The following is a 22331-nucleotide window of genomic DNA, read 5'->3' as shown; positions in this document are numbered from 1 at the left end:
GCTATTCCAAACACCCTTTACATAACTTGGTGCCCACAAATGTCATGACTCCGTGAGCTCATTCAACCTATGCTCAAACCATGGACCGAAATTGGAATGTTTACCACTGAATGAAGACTTTTCTACCTCGTAACAACTCACACTCCAGTTTTCTTTGGCAGGAATGAACACTCACTCCTTCCACCCTAAATTTCGCTTTAATCGAAAGGCTACCTGCGGGCGCTGCAAATCAACCACTTCCATGGCCTCATCTCAGTATGAAAACTGAAAACATCCTCAAGAGATTGAGCCTTTCATCCCACTTATCCTCCATTCCTTATAGTAATTTCTGATTGCCTTTGAACTTTTCCAATTTCAATATGCCCTTTTCATATCTGATAGTCAAAATGGAACTCAACATTCTAAATATGGCCTGACTAGGGCCTTCTGGAATAGTGAAATTGCGACTCAAACATTTTTTGTCTGTTATCTTATTTTAAAACTGATCAATCATAAACAAAATACATGTACAGATGACATTACAGGTAGGACTCGATAGAAGGCTCTAAAAGACCCCCTGTAGGTCAGAAACACCCTGAAACCGTAGGGTGACCATCCTCTTCAATTCTTTAATGATATCTTGAAGAAAAGACACTTACCACTATTATTGGTTCTGCAAAGAAAAGAAAGCAAAGAGAACAATGTTAGTGCTCCACTCATACACACCATGGACATTACTCAGCATGTTGGGGTTTTATCATATGAAAAAACTCCAGCAACGGGCATTTTCTGTATATTGGATCACGTCGGTCGATGAGTGGAATAAGTCTCTTGCCTACACATGCTCTCTTTTTTTGTAGATAACTTTCTTTTTGAAGGACTTTGACTTACAGTTGTTTGGCCGAGAAAGGGATGCCAGTGGTGCGACTAAGCACTGCAGACTTCAGCGGCTTAAAGTCAGACCTATGCTCGACAAACTAGCTGCAGGCTCATGGGAGCCAGGGATCAGTAACCCCAGAAACAGGCCATTGACACACAACTATTTTTGGGTTGTCAGAAGGCTTGTGGCTAGCCACTGCCCATCCTGCATTCTCATCATTTGTAACAAATGTTGTGTGGCAGCTGCATAGTAAGAACAACCTCAGACTAAGCTGCTGACTGGCAACACAGGCATCCAGCAGTAAGAGTGAAAGCATCCATGTTGTATTTCCCATTAAATCATAGCTGCTCATTGTGAAGGGTCAGAAATCCATATTTACATGACTGATTGGCAGAAGAAAGTAGCATGGATTGGTGTATAAACCATGTAACGGGTAGAAAGATGCATGTCTGGTTGATACAAAGCAAAATAACCAAGATCTCTGTTGGGTGCTATTGATGCATGCTAAGTGCATGCTCCGAGGCATTAAGTGCTTTGGGAATGCTAAAAGGTGAGCCAGCCTGCTGTGTTTTTATATCACGTAAGTGTACACCCGCTTACCACTTTCACAGGTATGACACTCTGGGAATTTTTCTTTACTCACCGCACTCTAGTACTGGGCAGCATGCCTGAGGAGGTTTGGGCCTTTCCACCAGCCTCTCGTTGGACTTGCAGGTGATATCACTGCACGTCACATGTGCGCAAAATGGCTGTTGAGGAGAGATTAAAAGTTTATTTAAAACACCGCTTTCCTTCAATCTTCCACCCCAATGTTGAGGCGCTGTGTCAAGCAGAACACATCACAACTAGGATCTCAAAATTCCATGCTTAACTTCGTGAACAAAATTGGTTTCCTTTTGCTGGGCTCTGCATCAGGGGCGTCTTCCTTGCTATAGCGGAGAACTGTTGCCCCACTGCTAAAAGTAGCAGACAGAAGAAAAATAAAATGACACAACTATGTTATTGTCATTTTATATTTCACTTCCAGTCACTGTCACTGAGTCTGGGGCGGGCCATGTCGCAGTGTCACACAGCAGGGGGAGAAGGAGTAGTGGGCACTGAAAGTGCACATGTCGATTTGGCCGGCCATCTTAGGACGGCCAAACCAACATGCGCACTTTGATATCTCCGGCTATATCTTGGAGATACCAGCAGTACTCTGGGGCACAGGCTCCCAGTCCCAGCTGGAGCGTGAAACTGGCCTGATCAGCTCAATCCCAGTGCTTCTCTCATGCTGGGAGAAATAGCATGAGCGCTTTGATTGCGTGGGGAGTCTGGGAGCCTCTGCTCATGGGAATTGCAGTGCCAGGAGGAGCGGAGAGGAGCAGAGCGGCGCGAGAGCAGAAGATCGGACCAGTGCGGTGAAAGGAAAGTGTGCGTTTCTTTATTTTGACCCCTGTGCTGCCCCAGAATACTGTAGCACACTTGGGAGTACTAGACAGAAGACATTTTCCTATAGGGACATGTTCCAGTATGTTCAACATCACATTGAACTTACTAGAGGTTTTTAGTTGTGCGAATTGGGACCCTTTTAGTTAGGAAAACTTAGCAATTAAATGATTTCCTTTAGGACCATTGAAAGGAGTTACTTCTAAATGTACTTTTACTTCCAGTATTCCCTCAGAGGATGAACAGCCACTAGCCTAATCACTGAGATAAGCAGAGGTTGTTTGTATCAGGATGAGGTTGAAAGGCAGCAGACAGAAGAAAAATAAAATGACAATAAAACTATTTTTCAATTCCAAAGATGTCCAAAGAGAATAAAGAAACAGCAAACTATGGAACTGATCCACTGGTGTTTTAGCACACCTGGTTGGGATTAATGTGTGCAGAAACCGTGCCTACAAACATAAATTCTACATCCTTAATCTCAAAATCATCGTTGGTGAAAAATAACATTCATCAGGTGCAAAAACAAAAGAGGAAACATTCACCAATTTGGCAGCAAATGCAGCATTTGCAGTTTTAGTTGTGGAGACAGTATAGTGGCTCCTTGAGGGAGGGCAACTTTGGAAGAGTAGATAGCATTCTCAAACTCATAGGTTTATAGATGTGCGCATATCGCTTGCAGGTAGTTCACCATGCAGAAAAGATGGTTAACTTTGCTTCTGTCGATGGTAAGAGGGCCTTTCCAAGGTGGGAGATGGGAAGGGATACCTTCATGAATAATGGAGAGTGAGGGGAAAGTGCTTTACCAGGGGTAGAAATCTAATCCCCAGGGAAATAAATGTACAATTGCTAATGCGCATTTGACCTTCATTAGACATAGCCACCAAGTAGAAATGTTGAAGGTATATATTCTGTGCACTGGAGTGCTTAAAAAAATCTATGATTGTCGGAGCCTTTACGTATTTATGGGCGTCTTTGTAATTCCCTAAGAAGTCATTAACAGTGCTTAAAATGTAAAATAAGTCATAAGGTTTCTGATTTTGGACTATTTATCCAACCATTGATTTGAACCGCATGTGACAAAGACAAACCGCTTTCACGTGGAAGAATGCTGATGTCCTCAGCCATTGCAATGGTGAGCAGAGCATGAATAACCTAGGCCAGGTGTACAACACATTTTTATAGTCGTAAATTCAATTTTGGAACAGAAAAAAAAATGTTTTTTTGAATGTTGTAATCCCATTTTAGACATCTGTAAACTTTTACCAACTCCTAGAATGGGATTGTAACATCATACTGATTTGGTATTTGGAAGGGGCTTGTTGTAGGTATCCCTTCCAAATACTGATTCAGTGTACAATTTAGCAACACTTTTCAACTAAATCCAGGTTGCAAACCATTGAATAGTTACCGAATTGGAGTGGTAACCCATTCGATTTGTGAATGTTAAAAAAATGTTTGTGTTAGGATAGGCAGCATTCCGGGGATCACTGCCAACTCTCAAACAAACTACAAACACATTTAATTATCTTTATTAACATAGCATCGTTGTTTTTAAGAAAAATGGGGTGCATTCATTTTTTTTATTTTATTGAAAAACAATTGACGGATTGTGGTCTAATGACAATCCTTGTGATGGCCTCCCACCAGAATGAGTTGCAATTTGTAATCTACCTCATTAATATTATGAGGTAGCCTGGATTGTAACTCACTTCGAATCAGAATTTTACAAATGGCCTTATTAGTAAATAGGCCAGTTTGTAAAATTCTTTGATGTTCACAAAAATAATGGTCACAAATTGCGACCAGTTTTTTGCGCCCAGTAAATAGTGCATCTTCCCCTTAGTTCCTTATTGATCAAATAGGTTTCCTTGAGATATTTGATTTTTTTTATTGAAATTTTGCAATCATAGGCAAAATATAGAGAAGTAGTAGTTAAGGTTCTAGGTTTAAAAGAGAACGTGTATTGACAAAGCCACTAGGTCCGGCTTGCATTTTGAGTCCTGAATAAAATAATGTTTTTAAAAGACTGCCTGATGTAGTGAAACAATTAAACAAAACAATTATTTTCTATATGCAATGTATTTATGAGCTAACAAATTTAATATGTCATGATTCATTGTCCCTTTGAGATGTAACATAGTCCTTCCTGGATTACAGTGCAAGTACTCAGTAGGGGAAACAGTCATTACAAAGAGGCTGTTTCCACACACGCCATTATAATGCATGCATTACAATGCATTCCCCGTTACAGCGCGTAGCCTTTTCTACGTATCTTTTTACTACACATATGCTTTTACAGTCCTTTTCAGCGAATTACGTTGTAAAGGTATTTATTGTAAAGGCATATGTGTAGTAGTAAGGGCATTTGCCTGGAAACCGACATGTTGGTAAGCACTCCACATCGTTAGAGGAAACGGAGAGACTCTACTGCTACCTCAAAAAAACATGGACCGCCCCTCAGACTGCATGAGAAGAGAGGTAAGAGGGCTTTGCAGTGGGGTGGAGGCTACTCTTTTAGAAGTTTGGGTTTAAGAAAGGTTGGGGGTAGCAGGGGAGTCTAGGGGTAGTGTTTTAGGGTTTAGGGTAGGGGAAGGGCAGGGGCTGGGTGGAGCGCAGAGGTAGTATTTTAGCCTTTAGGGTAGCGGAAGGGTCTGGGGCCAGAAGGGGTCATGTAGGGGTAGTGTTTTTAGGGTTTAGGGCAGAGGAAGGGCTAGGGGCCGGGGCTTTGCGCAGGTGTATGCTTTCAGGTTTTAAGGCAGGGGAAGGGTATTTTTTTTAAGCTTGGGGACCGTGGTGGGGTACGCAGGGATCAGGATTAGGGTTTAGGGTAGTGGTCAGGGAAACCCTTGCCATGCATATGCTTTTAACATACATGCTTGTATGACGAAATTTGTTGTAAAAGCATGCATGCTAAAGGCTTATTCGCTGAAATAAAATGCTTGGTAAAGGTTTGCGTTGTAATGGCATTGGTGTTGTAGCACATGCGTGTTGAATGCATGTGTTACCACGGAATGATATGTAACGCCATACTTCTCTACATAGGAGGCAGAATGATACATCAAACAACCAACAGCCTGAGGTGAATACGTAAGTGTCCACTGGTTGGAGCAAAAACGCACCTTATGTATATTAAAACGATTTGGTAATAATGGGTCGTCCAGACGGATGTCTTTTTGAGCTAGACATAAAAAGGCTTCCAGTGGGGAAAAGAAGGAGTGAAGTGAGAGATGGCTGGGTTGGGGGCAAGATCTTGGAAAACAAGAGCTCTAACTAACTGCCACATCATATTAATTCCGACAACATGCTTATCAGCCTGCAATGAGACATAACTAAAATAAATCTAATTTTGTTTACCAATAGTAAGACCTATCATCAATTAATATCAATCACACAAAGCTGTGCAGTAGCACAAATTCAAATATCTAATGACCCTTAGATAACAGGAGCTCTCATTCAACTCAGTGTGACTCATTTTATTGAATTCAGAAGGTTAAAAGGCTAAGTTGACCCTACCAGAAATTAAATGTTTTACATTTATATTGGGAAACTACAGTCCCACGACGCTTGCTGAAGTTGTCCCTCATTAGATAGGGCCATTTTGCAGCAACGTCTAATAAGCAGGCACGCAGAAAATATCTCCAGTACGCACTGTATTTTGTTTTATTTCTACGTATAAGATAAAGAAATCGGAATCTATACCCTTGAGTCTGCAGATTTTCTGAATTTATCTTCACACTTTTGCACAAATGTCCACAGATTTCAGATTATCTTTTTGAAGATGTTGACTATATTTTTTTAAGGGTTACATGTTGAGGATAACAGAGCAGTCTCCCCATATTCTGAAAGCATGTCCATGTTGCCTAAACAGAGCACATCCTTGGACTAAAGGGGACTCGCTTCATATCAAATTAATGTAAGGGGCACCTCCTACGATGCGTCCAGATTGGAAATAGTGATGGATTCAAAACCATCTCAGAAGACTGTAAGTCACTGGTTTCAGTATTATTCTACCGTGTGTTCTCAAGCAACTACAGGATTCAGGCAAACAAAAATATGTAATATATTGAATCATTGGTGTTTTGCCTGGCTGGAGATGAGAAGCAAGATGGGAGATGATGGATCTATTTGAACTGACCTGACATTACCTTAAGTGTGGAACTCCTGTGCTCAGTCTGTCTTCACAAAACTCAAAACATGGGATTTTGAACTGCTGTTTTATGAATGCTAAATTAATAAAACCTTGCAGACATTCATCCCTTCAATTCCTCATCAATTGTACAGGTTTTAGCATCAAATAAATGACACTTCACATTTTGCAACTAGCGCTGTAACATCATATCAGTGGCATAATGCATGGAATACAAATGTCTGTGCATAACATAACACAACACAACATAACATAGCATGAGCAAGTGTTGAAGTTATAAAATATTATAGCAATTAATTCTTTGCCAGGGCATACTGCAATTGCATGGCACTTACCGTAGGGGTAGGCGAGGTAATTGGAGGAGTCTGTCAAAAGTGGGGAAAAAGAAAAGATAAATGAGCTGGCACATTATGAAGTATTGTATTAAATGTGACTGATACAGCGCCTTGTGATTTATAGTCCTACAGCCTCTTCACCGCTACAGGGATAATACAGTTTTGGGTGCAAATTCAAGATTGTGCTCGAGAGATGTCCTCTCTTAGTTACAAGGGGTGCGAATAGCAGCCCTTGGAATGTGTACTGGAGGAGGAGTAGTTCATGCTGTCCTCAACCCTGGTACCACACAGATCCTGGTTACTGGTGCCATAGTGATGTGTGCTTGTTATATCAGTGCCCGGATAGAAGACACAAAGCAAAGCTAGTGCTGTACAAGTATGTGACCTCCATTGGTCCCATCATTACTGCTGAAGCTGCAGGAGGTGACCTAATGCAACACGATTTATTTTATTTATCTTTTTCACCCAAGCGAATATGAGCATTTGGTGCCCAATGGGCCATTTTTGAAAACAAGCATTGGCAAAGCCAATAGATTTCACTTTTTTAAAAATGCAGTGGACAAGCCAATAGGTCTGGCGTTTTGTTAGAGGAAGGGTTAGTTAATAGTTGGCTGACTCTCTGTGTGTTGCTCCCAGCTATTGTAGTCTGTAGTGAGATTTACAAAGGAATTTTAATTGCAAACAGTAGAGGATTGCAGTTTGTAGCAGCCCCTGCCACAACTCCCCACCCAGACTGCGCTGTGGGGGAAAGGCTAGGCACTGCAGGGCAGAAATGGGCAGTGTGACTTAAATAAAAGTGCAGTGCACTTTATTCCTCATGCCAAGGTCAGATCTGTCCTGCACTGCGGGGGCTGCATGACACCAAAATATTCTGGTCTGTAACACATGCAGTGCAGCTGTATCAGTGTAACTGCCCCTTGCTCCTCTCCTCCCCTCGTATCTGCAATCAGAATACAGGAATCATAGTGCACAAATCAGATGCAAATTACGCATAAAACAGGAGTGCCACGCGATGTATGGCATGTACATGTGGCATCCGCTAACTGGTGCAAATAATGCATATGACTACACACACGGGAAGAGCTGAATCCCTGCACAATTTCTAGGTAAATCCTCATTCCGAGGCAAACTGGGCACCTGCTAATTACCGCACTCCTTGCTAATGGTAATTAGTCGTGGCATCCACAAAGGGCCTTGATTTTGAACAGAGGCACACAGAAATAAGGAGAAGCACACTTTACATGCTTCTCTAGCAATGTACTCTCTCAACTTAATGTATGTTAGATCAAGAAAAAATGATAACTTACCGTTGGAATAGGTTCTGAAAGTAAACACAGAGAGGATTATTTTAGTATGTTATCTTTCTAACCCACTTTTCGCTTTCAACCCTTTGGTTTAGTTGTGAAGTAACATAACAACGACAGAATATGGAACTGCATTTCTACTCTCCATATTCAGATTCCTCCAGCTGCTCGTCAGCTTTTGTCTTTGTTACTTAGCGTCCTATCTGCCAGGCCTGTTTTAGCCTCCCCTTGCTTCTTTCACTGCACCTGTTTTCAGTCTCCTGCATATTTCTCTGTAATTCTGCTCTTAGCCCCATTAGGTCACCGGACTACCCTCTGCACTTCTGCTCTCAGGATTTTTTTACTTCCTCTTGCGTCTTCCTTTGCACTTCTTCTCTCAGTCTCATGAATATTTCTCTTTCTTCTCCTTACTTCTTCTCTCAGCCCCCTTTTAACCTTGCTTTCCTCGCTCCACGCGTGCTCAGCTTCCCCATGTATCTTCCTTTGTACCTCTGTTCTCAGATTCTAGTTTCTGTTTGTCAATTATCTACACTTCATTTACTCTTCATGGTTCTGCCCTGCTGCTGCCAGATCATCCGACTCCTTTGGCTGCCCTGCCACTGTCTCATTGAAACCAAGCAAGATGCCCCAGTGTAATGCTCCCTTAGAGCAGTGCACCCACAGGCACCACTCTCACACCTAGACTGTCTCACTGAAACCAAGCAAGATGCCCCAGTGTAATGCTCCCTTAGAGCGGTGCACCCACAGGCACCACTCTCACACCTAGACTGTCTCACTGAAACCAAGCAAGATGCCCCAGTGTAATGCTCCCTTAGAGCGATGCACCCACAGGCACCACTCTCACACCTAGACTGTCTCACTGAAACCAAGCAAGCAGCCCCAGTGTAATGCTCCCTTAGAGCGGTGAACCCACAGGCACCACTCTCACACCTAGACTGTCTCACTGAAACCAAGCAAGATGCCCCAGTGTAATGCTCCCTTAGAGCGATGCACCCACAGGCACCACTCTCACACCTAGACTGTCTCACTAAAACCAAGCAAGCTGCCCCAGTGTAATGCTCCCTTAGAGCGGTGCACCCACAGGCACCACTCTCACACCTAGACTGTCTCACTAAAACCAAGCAAGCTGCCCCAGTGTAATGCTCCCTTAGAGCGGTGCACCCACAGGTGCCACCCTTTTACACCTGCACTGTCTCACTAAAACCAAGCATGCTGCCCCAGTGTAATGCTCCCTTAGAGCGATGCACCCACAGGCACCACTCTCACACCTAGACTATCTCACTGAAACCAAGCAAGATGCCCCAGTGTAATGCTCCCTTAGAGCGGTGCACCCACAGGCACCACTCTCACACCTAGACTGTCTCACTAAAACCAAGCAAGCTGCCCCAGTGTAATGCTCCCCTAGAGAGGTGCACCCACAGGCACCACTCTCACACCTAGACTGTCTCACTGAAACCAAGCAAGATGCCCCAGTGTAATGCTCCCTTAGAGCGGTGCACCCACAGGCACCACTCTCACACCTAGACTGTCTCACTAAAACCAAGCAAGCTGCCCCAGTGTAATGCTCCCTTAGAGCGGTGCACCCACAGGCACCACTCTCACACCTAGACTGTCTCACTAAAACCAAGCAAGCTGCCCCAGTGTAATGCTCCCTTAGAGCGGTGCACCCACAGGTGCCACCCTTTTACACCTGCACTGTCTCACTAAAACCAAGCATGCTGCCCCAGTGTAATGCTCCCTTAGAGCGGTGAACCCACAGGCACCACTCTCACACCTAGACTGTCTCACTGAAACCAAGCAAGATGCCCCAGTGTAATGCTCCCTTAGAGCGATGCACCCACAGGCACCACTCTCACACCTAGACTGTCTCACTGAAACCAAGCCAGATGCCCCAGTGTAATGCTCCCTTAGAGCGGTGCACCCACAGGCACCACTCTCACACCTAGACTGTCTCACTAAAACCAAGCAAGCTGCCCCAGTGTAATGCTCCCTTAGAGAGGTGCACCCACAGGCACCACTCTCACACCTAGACTGTCTCACTAAAACCAAGCAAGCTGCCCCAGTGTAATGCTCCCTTAGAGCGGTGCACCCACAGGTGCCACCCTTTTACACCTGCACTATCTCACTAAAACCAAGCAAGCTGCCCCAGTGTAATGCTCCCTTAGAGCGGTGCACCCACAGGCACCACACTCACACCTACACTGTCTCACTGAAACCAAGCAAGATGCCCCAGTGTAATGTTCCCTTAGAGTGGTGCACCCACAGGCACCACTCTCACACCTAGACTGTCTCACTAAAACTAAGCAAGCTGCCCCAGTGTAATGCTCCCTTAGAGCGATGCACCCACAGGCACTACTCTCACACCTAGACTGTCTCACTAAAACCAAGCAAGCTGCCCCAGTGTAATGCTCCCTTAGAGCGGTGCACCCACAGGCACCACTCTCACACCTAGAATGTCTCACTGAAACCAAGCAAGATGTCCCAGTGCAATGCTCCCTTAGAGCGATGCACCCACAGGCACCACTCTCACACCTAGACTGTCTCACTAAAACCAAGCAAGCAGCCCCAGTGTAATGCTCCCTTAGAGCAGTGCACCCACAGGTGCCACCCTTTTACACCTGCACTGTCTCACTAAAACCAAGCAAGCTGCCCCAGTGTAATGCTCCCTTAGAGCGGTGCACCCACAGGCACCACTCTCACACCTAGACTGTCTCACTGAAACCAAGCAAGATGCCCCAGTGTAATGTCCCCTTAGAGTGGTGCACCCACAGGCACCACTCTCACACCTAGACTGTCTCACTAAAACCAAGCAAGCTGCCCCAGTGTAATGCTCCCTTAGAGCGATGCACCCACAGGCACCACTCTCACACCTAGACTGTCTCACTAAAACCAAGCAAGCTGCCCCAGTGTAATGCTCCCTTAGAGCGATGCACCCACAGGCACCACTCTCACACCTAGACTGTCTCATTGAAACCAAGCAAGATGCCCCAGTGTAATGCTCCCTTAGAGCAGTGCACCCACAGGCACCACTCTCACACCTAGACTGTCTCACTGAAACCAAGCAAGATGCCCCAGTGTAATGCTCCCTTAGAGCGGTGCACCCACAGGCACCACTCTCACACCTAGACTGTCTCACTGAAACCAAGCAAGATGCCCCAGTGTAATGCTCCCTTAGAGCGATGCACCCACAGGCACCACTCTCACACCTAGACTGTCTCACTGAAACCAAGCAAGCAGCCCCAGTGTAATGCTCCCTTAGAGCGGTGAACCCACAGGCACCACTCTCACACCTAGACTGTCTCACTGAAACCAAGCAAGATGCCCCAGTGTAATGCTCCCTTAGAGCGGTGCACCCACAGGCACCACTCTCACACCTAGACTGTCTCACTAAAACCAAGCAAGCTGCCCCAGTGTAATGCTCCCTTAGAGCGGTGCACCCACAGGTGCCACCCTTTTACACCTGCACTGTCTCACTAAAACCAAGCATGCTGCCCCAGTGTAATGCTCCCTTAGAGCGATGCACCCACAGGCACCACTCTCACACCTAGACTATCTCACTGAAACCAAGCAAGATGCCCCAGTGTAATGCTCCCTTAGAGCGGTGCACCCACAGGCACCACTCTCACACCTAGACTGTCTCACTAAAACCAAGCAAGCTGCCCCAGTGTAATGCTCCCCTAGAGAGGTGCACCCACAGGCACCACTCTCACACCTAGACTGTCTCACTGAAACCAAGCAAGATGCCCCAGTGTAATGCTCCCTTAGAGCGGTGCACCCACAGGCACCACTCTCACACCTAGACTGTCTCACTAAAACCAAGCAAGCTGCCCCAGTGTAATGCTCCCTTAGAGCGCTGCACCCACAGGCACCACTCTCACACCTAGACTGTCTCACTAAAACCAAGCAAGCTGCCCCAGTGTAATGCTCCCTTAGAGCGGTGCACCCACAGGTGCCACCCTTTTACACCTGCACTGTCTCACTAAAACCAAGCATGCTGCCCCAGTGTAATGCTCCCTTAGAGCGGTGAACCCACAGGCACCACTCTCACACCTAGACTGTCTCACTGAAACCAAGCAAGATGCCCCAGTGTAATGCTCCCTTAGAGCGATGCACCCACAGGCACCACTCTCACACCTAGACTGTCTCACTGAAACCAAGCCAGATGCCCCAGTGTAATGCTCCCTTAGAGCGGTGCACCCACAGGCACCACTCTCACACCTAGACTGTCTCACTAAAACCAAGCAAGCTGCCCCAGTGTAATGCTCCCTTAGAGAGGTGCACCCACAGGCACCACTCTCACACCTAGACTGTCTCACTAAAACCAAGCAAGCTGCCCCAGTGTAATGCTCCCTTAGAGCGGTGCACCCACAGGTGCCACCCTTTTACAACTGCACTATCTCACTAAAACCAAGCAAGCTGCCCCAGTGTAATGCTCCCTTAGAGCGGTGCACCCACAGGCACCACACTCACACCTACACTGTCTCACTGAAACCAAGCAAGATGCCCCAGTGTAATGTTCCCTTAGAGTGGTGCACCCACAGGCACCACTCTCACACCTAGACTGTCTCACTAAAACCAAGCAAGCTGCCCCAGTGTAATGCTCCCTTAGAGCGATGCACCCACAGGCACTACTCTCACACCTAGACTGTCTCACTAAAACCAAGCAAGCTGCCCCAGTGTAATGCTCCCTTAGAGCGGTGCACCCACAGGCACCACTCTCACACCTAGAATGTCTCACTGAAACCAAGCAAGATGTCCCAGTGTAATGCTCCCTTAGAGCGGTGCACCCACAGGCACCACTCTCACACCTAGACTGTCTCACTAAAACCAAGCAAGCTGCCCCAGTGCAATGCTCCCTTAGAGCGATGCACCCACAGGCACCACTCTCACACCTAGACTGTCTCACTAAAACCAAGCAAGCAGCCCCAGTGTAATGCTCCCTTAGAGCAGTGCACCCACAGGTGCCACCCTTTTACACCTGCACTGTCTCACTAAAACCAAGCAAGCTGCCCCAGTGTAATGCTCCCTTAGAGCGGTGCACCCACAGGCACCACTCTCACACCTAGACTGTCTCACTGAAACCAAGCAAGATGCCCCAGTGTAATGTCCCCTTAGAGTGGTGCACCCACAGGCACCACTCTCACACCTAGACTGTCTCACTAAAACCAAGCAAGCTGCCCCAGTGTAATGCTCCCTTAGAGCGGTGCACCCACAGGCACCACTCTCACACCTAGACTGTCTCACTGAAACCAAGCAAGATGTCCCAGTGTAATCCCTTAGAGCGGTGCACCCACAGCCACCACTCTCACAACTAGACTGTCTCACTAAAACCAAGCAAGCTGCCCCAGTGCAATGCTCCCTTAGAGCGATGCACCCACAGGCACCACTCTCACACCTAGACTGTCTCACTGTAACCAAGAAAGATGTCCCAGTGTAATGCTCCCTTAGAGCGGTGCACCCACAGGCACCACTCTCACACCTAGACTGTCTCACTAAAACCAAGCAAGCTGCCCCAGTGCAATGCTCCCTTAGAGCGATGCACCCACAGGCACCACTCTCACACCTAGACTATCTCACTGAAACCAAGCAAGATGCCCCAGTGTAATGCTCCCTTAGAGTGGTGCACCCACAGGCACCACTCTCACACCTAGACTGTCTCACTAAAACCAAGCAAGCTGCCCCAGTGTAATGCTCCCTTAGAGCGGTGCACCCACAGGCACCACTCTCACACCTAGACTGTCTCAATAAAACCAAGCAAGCTGCCCCAGTGTAATGCTCCCTTAGAGCGGTGCACCCACAGGCACCACTCTCACACCTAGACTGTCTCACTGAAACCAAGCAAGATGTCCCAGTGTAATGCTCCCTTAGAGCGGTGCACCCACAAGCACCACTCTCACACCTAGACTGTCTCACTAAAACCAAGCAAGCTGCCCCAGTGCAATGCTCCCTTAGAGCGATGCACCCACAGGCACCACTCTCACACCTAGACTGTCTCACTGAAACCAAGCAAGATGCCCCAGTGTAATGCTCCCTTAGAGCGGTGCACCCACAGGCACCACTCTCACACCTAGACTGTCTCACTGAAACCAAGCAAGATGCCCCAGTGTAATGCTCCCTTAGAGCGGTGCACCCACAGGCACCACTCTCACACCTAGACTGTCTCACTGAAACCAAGCAAGATGCCCCAGTGTAATGCTCCCTTAGAGCGGTGCACCCACAGGCACCACTCTCACACCTAGACTGCCTCACTGAAACCAAGCAAGATGCCCCAGTGTAATGCTCCCTTAGAGCAGTGCACCCACAGGCACCACTCTCACACCTAGACTGTCTCACTGAAACCAAGCAAGATGTCCCAGTGTAATGCTCCCTTAGAGCGGTGCACCCACAGGCACCACTCTCACACCTAGACTATCTCACTGAAACCAAGCAAGCTGCCCCAGTGTAATGCTCCCTTAGAGAGGTGCACCCACAGGCACCACTCTCACACCTAGACTGTCTCACTAAAACCATGCAAGCTGCCCCAGTTTAATGCTCCCTTAGAGCGGTGCACCCACAGGTGCCACCCTTTTACACCTGCACTGTCTCACTAAAACCAAGCAAGCTGCCCCAGTGTAATGCTCCCTTAGAGCGGTGCACCCACAGGCACGACTCTCACACCTAGACTGTCTCACTGAAACCAAGCAAGATGCCCCAGTGTAATGTTCCCTTAGAGTGGTGCACCCACAGGCACCACTCTCACACCTAGACTGTCTCACTAAAACCAAGCAAGCTGCCCCAGTGTAATGCTCCCTTAGAGCGATGCACCCACAGGCACCACTCTCACACCTAGACTGTCTCACTGAAACCAAGCAAGCTGCCCCAGTGTAATGCTCCCTTAGAGCGGTGCACCCACAGGTGCCACCCTTTTACACCTGCACTGTCTCACTAAAACCAAGCAAGCAGCCCCAGTGTAATGCTCCCTTAGAGCAATGCACCCGCAGGTGCCACCCTAAACATGCACTGTTTCACAGTAATGCTCCCTCACAGCGGTTCACCCGCAGGTGCCACGCTACACCTGCACTGTCTCGCTGTAGGCAACCATGCAAGCTGGCCTAGCTTAATGCTCCCTTAGAGCATGCAAACTTCCCCAGTGTGATGCCCCCTTAGAGCGATGCACTTCCACCTGCACTGTCTCACACCCTACGCTAGCACCAAGACACCTTATTGGTATTCGAGCGCTTTATGAAATTATTTAACATAATATAACCTGCCCCAAGTGCACACCTGTACGTTTGTGCAAAGCTTGGCTTGTACTTACTGCAGATGTACTGAGGACAGCACCGATGTTCCGGGGAGTCAGTAACGGGTTCAGCAACAAATCCAGGTCCACAATTAGGGGCTGAAGCACACGGTAAACACTCTGGTGGGAGAAGAACAGGAAAGAGCAGCAAAGCAAACATTAGAGTCTTTAAATGCTATGGGCTTTGGCACTCGTTTGGGACCCAGGCGTGCTATCTGGCATGTCTGCATATCACACGGGCAGGGTAAACTCGGAGGAATGCAATTCTTCGTTCACCGTACCCGGTACACATGCATCTGCCTTTATTTCCTAGCCATTGGGAAAGAGCTGTGTACTGCAGAGCTGCGAACTGTTGTAGATACCTGGATAGGATGGGTGATGTTCGTAGTGTCAGATCCGAAGGATGTAGTCTCCAGAAGAGACAGAAATCAGTTTTAGGTAGCACTATTTACACAGCCGGGCTGAGCCTGCGCTGAATAACTCGAGGTGGGCAGGGCAGGGGGACATCAATCATTCAACAGCATCACAGCCACTGGCCAAGTTATGACTTCACCCCCCCTCAAGCCACGTTTGTACAAAATCACCATCTTTTCAGGCCAAGAGCCAAAAATCACTATAATTTCTACTTATGACTCCATCACCACCCCCTTTTGTACCGCTTTTGGCCGCCATAAGTGTGGCAGGGTATACTCAGACGTGAGTCCCTTGCTCACTTTGCCACTGGATTCAAGCAAGCCGGGCTGAAGACGGCTGGAATGCCAGAAACCGGTCCTCGGAAGCTTGTTTCCGGTCCAGGGTAGACATGGCTTGGCAGTTCGGGCTGGACTGTTCCCATGAGGCACAGGGTCAGACTGATTTGCATATAGCCATGTCTGAACTGGGGTGGCAGAGTGGGCTAAAGAACGGTGATGGATTAAACCCAGATCTTTTGACTGGGTGTGAGTGTTTGATTGATTCAGATGCTCTGTCCATCACCACCCCCTTTTGTACCGTTCACCCCCCCTCAAGCCACGTTTGTACAAAATCACCATCTTTTCAGGCCAAGAGCCAAAAATCACTACAATTTCTACTTATGACTCACATTTTAAGTTCAAAAGCAGCATACCTATTTTGCATATGAATATACATTTCGTTGTTTTTGTGGTCCATCTTTTATCTTGGCGTTTTCTGTGTATGTGTGCGTTTCCTGGTTATTAAGGCATTATATGCAAGAGGCAGTTGGGCGGTGTATGAGGGGGCAATTCTTTGTTTTTTACATAATACCTGTTGCATATTCTTCTGACATTGGGATACTGATGCTTAGTCTGTGTGCCAGGACGCGTGCCTGCATAATGCCAGTCACCGCCTTTAATAGTATTTCTGTGCCTGGCACCTACATCCTAGACTGTTTCACAGAGCAGGACCGTGTAAGATGAGCTATTGTGGAGAGGACCAAGCACAGGAGACGACCCAGTAACAGGTGGGCAGAGGAGGCATGGTGGTGACTAGATGGGCAACGGGACTGGACTTTTAATTGCGCCACTCTGCCATTTCCCCACTGAGCTGCTTTCACAATAGGGGGCTGAATAAAGGGGATGTTTGCAGAATAGGCTGGGTTATTGACCCAATCCAACCCTGCCCCATAACCTCATTCTGGTTGTGGCCTCCTACAGTGTGAGCTTGTTTGAAAATATTTGCTAGAGCAGATTAATCTTAACTGTAGACTATGCAAGGATGTGCGGTTGAGTTACTCTTGGGCTGCCTTTATCAGCCAAGGGTCTTGCAAGGGAAGAGTTTTACTTCACAAGATGTCGCTTGGCATCAAATTTGTGCTTTCATTTTTAATACGATTTTACGCATCATCTTTGGGGCGTGCATGGCATGGTGGAGGTGTAAGAACCTTCCTGTGGCACCTGGGCTTGGAACGGGCTTACAGGCAGCACGCAATTGATATTTGGAAGGCCACAAGCGCTGAAGACCTGGGAACACCATCACAAGACTCTTAAATCAGGAAAGTTCGACCAGATCAATGGTAGGTTCCAGTGGGTTCCACAAGCATGAACATTGTGACTATCTCTTTGCGACACTGGACCACCAGTGCAGAGCACACGAATCAACGAATGGAAGGTCAGCTAGACCTCAGGGTCTGGTCATATGGCGAGTTGGCCAAGGGTTTGGCTTCGGAGAAGTGGGCCAGAAGATAACTACAGATTTGGATACACGGTTTAGACCTCCAGGTTTTTTTCCCAGTAAGTTGGGCTTGTGCAGGGCCACCAACCAATGTGGCTCAGCTCCAAAAAACATAATAGCCACACGGTAGGGTACAGGTGGCCAGCTAGGCCATGAGCATGGTTAGCTCACCGCTAGACCACCAACGCAGTGTAGGTGGCACAAGCTGCCAGCCAGGCACTGAACAAGGGTGAAGCACAGTGTCAAAGGGACAGGGACAAATGCTTAGGTTTTTTTTCTTACGAGGTAAGGGAACTTAGGAGCTACAAGGCCATGAAGCAAAGGGTAGATTTCGTGAAGAACATATAGGTAATACAAAGAAAGGGAAGTGAAGATGAGAGGGTCAAGCAAGGGGTGAAGTAGAAGATGCATCTCAGATTTTGTCAGGACACAGTGGACACAGCAATAAAGGAACTCTAGAAACCTAGGGGCAGATTTAAAAGCCCCTTGTGTCATTTTTGCGCCGCAGTTGCGTCACTTTTTGTGACGCAGCAGCAGCGTAAAAATGCAGCCCATTTACAACGTGACGCATCTAGGGAGATGTGTCACGTTGTAAAGCCCTGCGTCACATTATACCTGCATCAGATGTAATGTATGCAGGGTGGGAGTTCCAAAGCAAAAAACCCTCATAGAAGTGACGCAGTGAAATCTACAAGATTTCACTGTGCCACTTCTAGTACGCCGCTGCATCAAATTCATACGCCTGCTTGAAGCAGGCGTAAGGAGTGATGCAGCACTATGAGGATAGGCCCCCACCTGCATTGCGGGAGTTGCGTCGGGATTGCAACACAGCTCCAGCAATGCGTGACTTTTTCATCAACAAATGCGTCAGAATTTCTGAAGCATCTGCCAATTATTGCGTCATGGTGCGCCGTATTGTAAATACTGCGCATCCATAGTGGCGCAAGTGTTTCTCAAAGGGGAGCAGGGTATGTGAAGCATCTTCACAGATGCGTCACTTTCTTTTAAATCTGCCCCCTAGTATTGAAGTGTCGTGAAAACCAAGGGCCACATGTATGTATCTTTTTTCTGGTGGCAAACGGCCCGATGCTGTGAATCAGGCTGTTTGCAACGAGAAAAAAAGCTTTCCCAAAGTACCAAACTCTATTTTGTGATTCTGAAAACTATTACCGAATTGCAAAATGGGTTAGCGATTGGCTATTAGGAAAGGGCATGCGTAGGGCGTCCTTTACTAATAGCAAACGGCATCGGTATGTAGGAATGTGACCGAAATGCAATTGCAAACATTCTCATTTTACGGCCTACATCAAATAGGTGGTCACCCATTCCTAAATAGGTAGGGGACCCCTTCCCCTCTGTGAATGTATGCAAAAACTTTTTTCCAAGAGCAGGTAGTTGTCCCACAGACCTCTGGCTCCTCTTAAAAAATGAAAAGAAACTTTTCCTTTATTTTTCTAAATGAAACCCGTTTTTCTTTAAGTAAATCGGCTGCATTAAAAAAAAAGATTGCTTTTTTTAAAAGTAATCAAGACATGGTGATCTGCTGACCTCAGCAGGCCGTCATCCCTGTGATTTTTGCGATTCCTAATGGATCTCAAATAGCGACCTCCCTCGGTAATATTCATTAGGTAGGTCATTTGCGACCCACTGGGAATTTCAGGATGTGTTCAACACACTTTCATACATGCCGTTTTACAATTTCTTGATTGCGAATTACAAGGATTCGCAATTAGGGAATCGCAAAAACAGTTTCTTCATACGAGTGGCCCCAAGAAACAGAAGGAGTAGGAATAGCAGGTACTGTAGTTAGGAGAAAGTAAAGTGTGCAATGTTGAGTGTAGCAGAGAAGGGGGTGGGCACTGGGAGAGAAAGGGAGCACAAACATTAAAAGGTAAGATAAAAGAAGCATTTAACACACCATTTGCAGAGACATAGAAAGGAGGTTTTGAAGCAATGACACCTTGTGAGTGTGAGAGAGCGCAATTTGAACGAAAAGTATATAGTAACCATATCTAGACGTATATGTTATAAACGTAGGGACGAAATGCATATCGTAATGTAAAGTTGGCGATTATAGTATAAAGGCCAATGAATGTGATAACATGGTATAGGGAATGTAAATGTATTCATACGTTAAAATGCATTAGATTTAAAAGACCCGTATACATGATGGGTAGATGTAGAAATGTGTATGAAATGTAGAACGTGCACAGTAGAATTCGTGTACGTGTATAACTTTAAATGTGTAACTTTACATTGGGAGAAGCGGCAAGAAATAACGTGGGAAGGTGTAAACGTGGAGGAACGTGGATAAATGTATAAGAGAACTTATATAAAGATGTAACCAAGGAAAATGTATAGGTTATATTCTATACAGTCGTATTCTATGTATTTCATATATTTGATGTAGAATGTTTAAGTATAACTAAAGCTTTTGCTAAAGTACGAATATATAAATGTATGCCAAAGGTTATACTGTGTAGAGGGCTTTTGTAGAAAATGCTGGAAGAGTTTAGGTCATTTGTGTTTGTAACCTAACTGGTCAAGAGTTCGAAGGAGCATAGTCACATGAATGTAATTTAGTGGTCTTGTGAAGGTCGTAAATAGCTTGATGTGGACATGAGAGCCGAGAAGTCTAGCACTTGTTAGATTTAAGGTGACAATGCCGGACGGAGCTTATTGCTCGAACGTGAGGAGAGACACTTTGAATATAGACTATGTTTTGACAAGACCATTCACAGGACCTAGCAGGGTCAAGTTAAGAGACATAGAGTTAAGGCCTTGTCTAAGTTTCATATGTTACATGATCTGAAAGAATCGATAAATGTCGACGATGAAATGATGAAGATGACATCCAAAGGAGAAGGGTCAACTTAACGGACGACGCAAGGAGTGGACCAATGGAAGAAGCAGGAAGTTGACATCATCGGGGAAAGTCCGTGGTGGGCGTCAAGGGGCGTTCCACCCACACGGTGATTGTGTATTTTAGGGACAGCACCCCGGGGAGGAGGTAGCAATTGGGAGATTAGGAACAGCGAGACGAATTGCTCAGAGCAAAGGCAAAGGTAGATGCCTTGAGCAGATGCGCTGAGACATCAGAGCGCAAGGGAGCAGTAGGCCGAGGACCCTCAGAGAGCGGATGGGTAGGCAGATAGGGTACTGCTTCTGAAACTTAAGTTTTCCTTTAGAGGCTAAAGAGAGTTTGAACTTCTTTGGAAGTCAAACTGCTGACACTTTTTAGGGAAGGAACTTGCGAAGTAGGATTGTCACATAGCATAGAGTAGGGACAGATTAACTTGATGAGATTTTATCTTACTGCAGATGACGCAGAAGGAACCACTTCACACCGAAGCTTAAGCAGCTGATATTTTAATTGATTTTGTATTTTGTATACTTTGAGAGTTTATCCTGAGTGGATTGTATCGTATTCAAATTAATCTTATATAAACTTTTGAAACTTCATCAGTTGTAAATGGTTCTTCAGAGTGGCGTCAGTTAATGGGGTTTGTCTAACCGATGCGGGGGTGGTCCTTTCCTCAATGACAGATAAAACTCGATCCGAAAGTGACGAATGAGATAAATTATTAAATTGCATAAATTGATATCAAAATCTCATTCCCCGCAGTTGGTAGCAGAGTATGATGGTTATCTTCTTGAGGAAGACGACCTAGGCCAGGTTAGTTTACCCCAAGGTCCCTAGTCATCGTCGACCAGAAGAAGAATTGCAGCCGAAGACGGTGCTGACGGTGCGTCGAGAGAAAAGCAGCAGAGTCGGTCGAGAGTGAGTATAAGGGTCATGCGTTGTAAGATTGCGGTGTTTTATGTTGTTCCTGTGTTGTAATGTCAAGCGGAGTTGAATGCCTGTAGTGTGATTGAGGGAAAGTTGTGAGCGCGCGCAACTGGATGAAATCTTATGTCCAGAGGACTTAAGTGGTTCGGGTGTATCGAACACCTAGAGTAATTTGTCTACCATTGAAAGGGGGTCATGAGGTACCATTGATTTCCCGACAGACCGATGATAGGGGGAGCGTATGTGTGAGTGAATGAGTAGCGGACGCTGGTCGTACGTTTACTGTGTGTAAGTAACCTATCAGTTGAGGCAAGTGTCCGACCGTAAGAGGAAAGACGTTGTGCCAGTTGAGGTAGCAATTACAGTAGACTGTGGCCGTACAGTCAGAGAAAAGTGATCGCTTGGACGGAAGTAATCATTTTTCAATGTATGAATGAAAACGCATGTGAAATCGTGAGACGAGTTGAGAAACGAGGGAAGCTGCTGAAGAAGGGAGAAGTGACGTCAGCGTAGAGCCGCGCTGAGATTGGTCAGTCAGCATAGAACCGTGCTGGGATAGGCTGATTAGCGAGAGTCGCACAGGGATTGGTGGTTGTTATCAAGACGCAAATAAGTAAGAAATATCGTACGTTATTAAAATGAAGTGTTTTAAGGGTTTAGGGAAAATCTTTAAAAAGAAAAGGAGAAATTTATATGCCGGAGAAGAAGCTCCACCAGAAGGCACACCAGCATATCATATGGCAGTAAATGTAGGCTTACATTCAATACTATGGATATCCGAGTGGCATAGGCTAACAGAAGGGCAAAAAGAACTAGCGTTTCCAAGATTTGGAACGTTTAAATTAGAAGTGTTGAACCAACTGAAGGCGACAATGCTGTCAACGAGACCTTTACCGAGGCCAACACAATTTGAAGCTCTTGGTGTGTGGTTTAGAACAGCACACGAAAGGGGCGTAAAGAGGCGACAAGAAAGAGTGAGAAGATCGGTAAAAGCAGTGCAGGATGCTAAGTGGGACG

The 22331-nt window shown here is 46.3% G+C and overlaps 1 pseudogene across 1 annotated transcript in view; it reads right to left on the bottom strand.

Annotated features, from left to right (window-relative positions):
• LOC147701550 (uncharacterized) overlaps positions 1-22331 on the bottom strand; it is a 59173-nt pseudogene that overhangs the window by 14954 nt on the left and 21888 nt on the right. Inside the window, exons 3-6 of the transcript XR_015297362.1 lie at positions 15374-15475; positions 8080-8093; positions 6773-6802; positions 1480-1608 (exon numbers count right to left, since the gene is read on the bottom strand). The product of XR_015297362.1 is annotated as an uncharacterized LOC147701550 (transcript). The remainder of the gene's footprint in view (positions 1-1479; positions 1609-6772; positions 6803-8079; positions 8094-15373; positions 15476-22331) is intronic.

Source organism: Lissotriton vulgaris, chromosome 7 (genome assembly GCF_964263255.1).
Source record: "Lissotriton vulgaris chromosome 7, aLisVul1.2, whole genome shotgun sequence".
NCBI classification, from domain to species: Eukaryota; Metazoa; Chordata; class Amphibia; order Caudata; family Salamandridae; genus Lissotriton; species Lissotriton vulgaris.
Note: the sequence above shows the minus strand (reverse complement) of the source record. Positions and strands in the feature narration are given on the sequence as shown.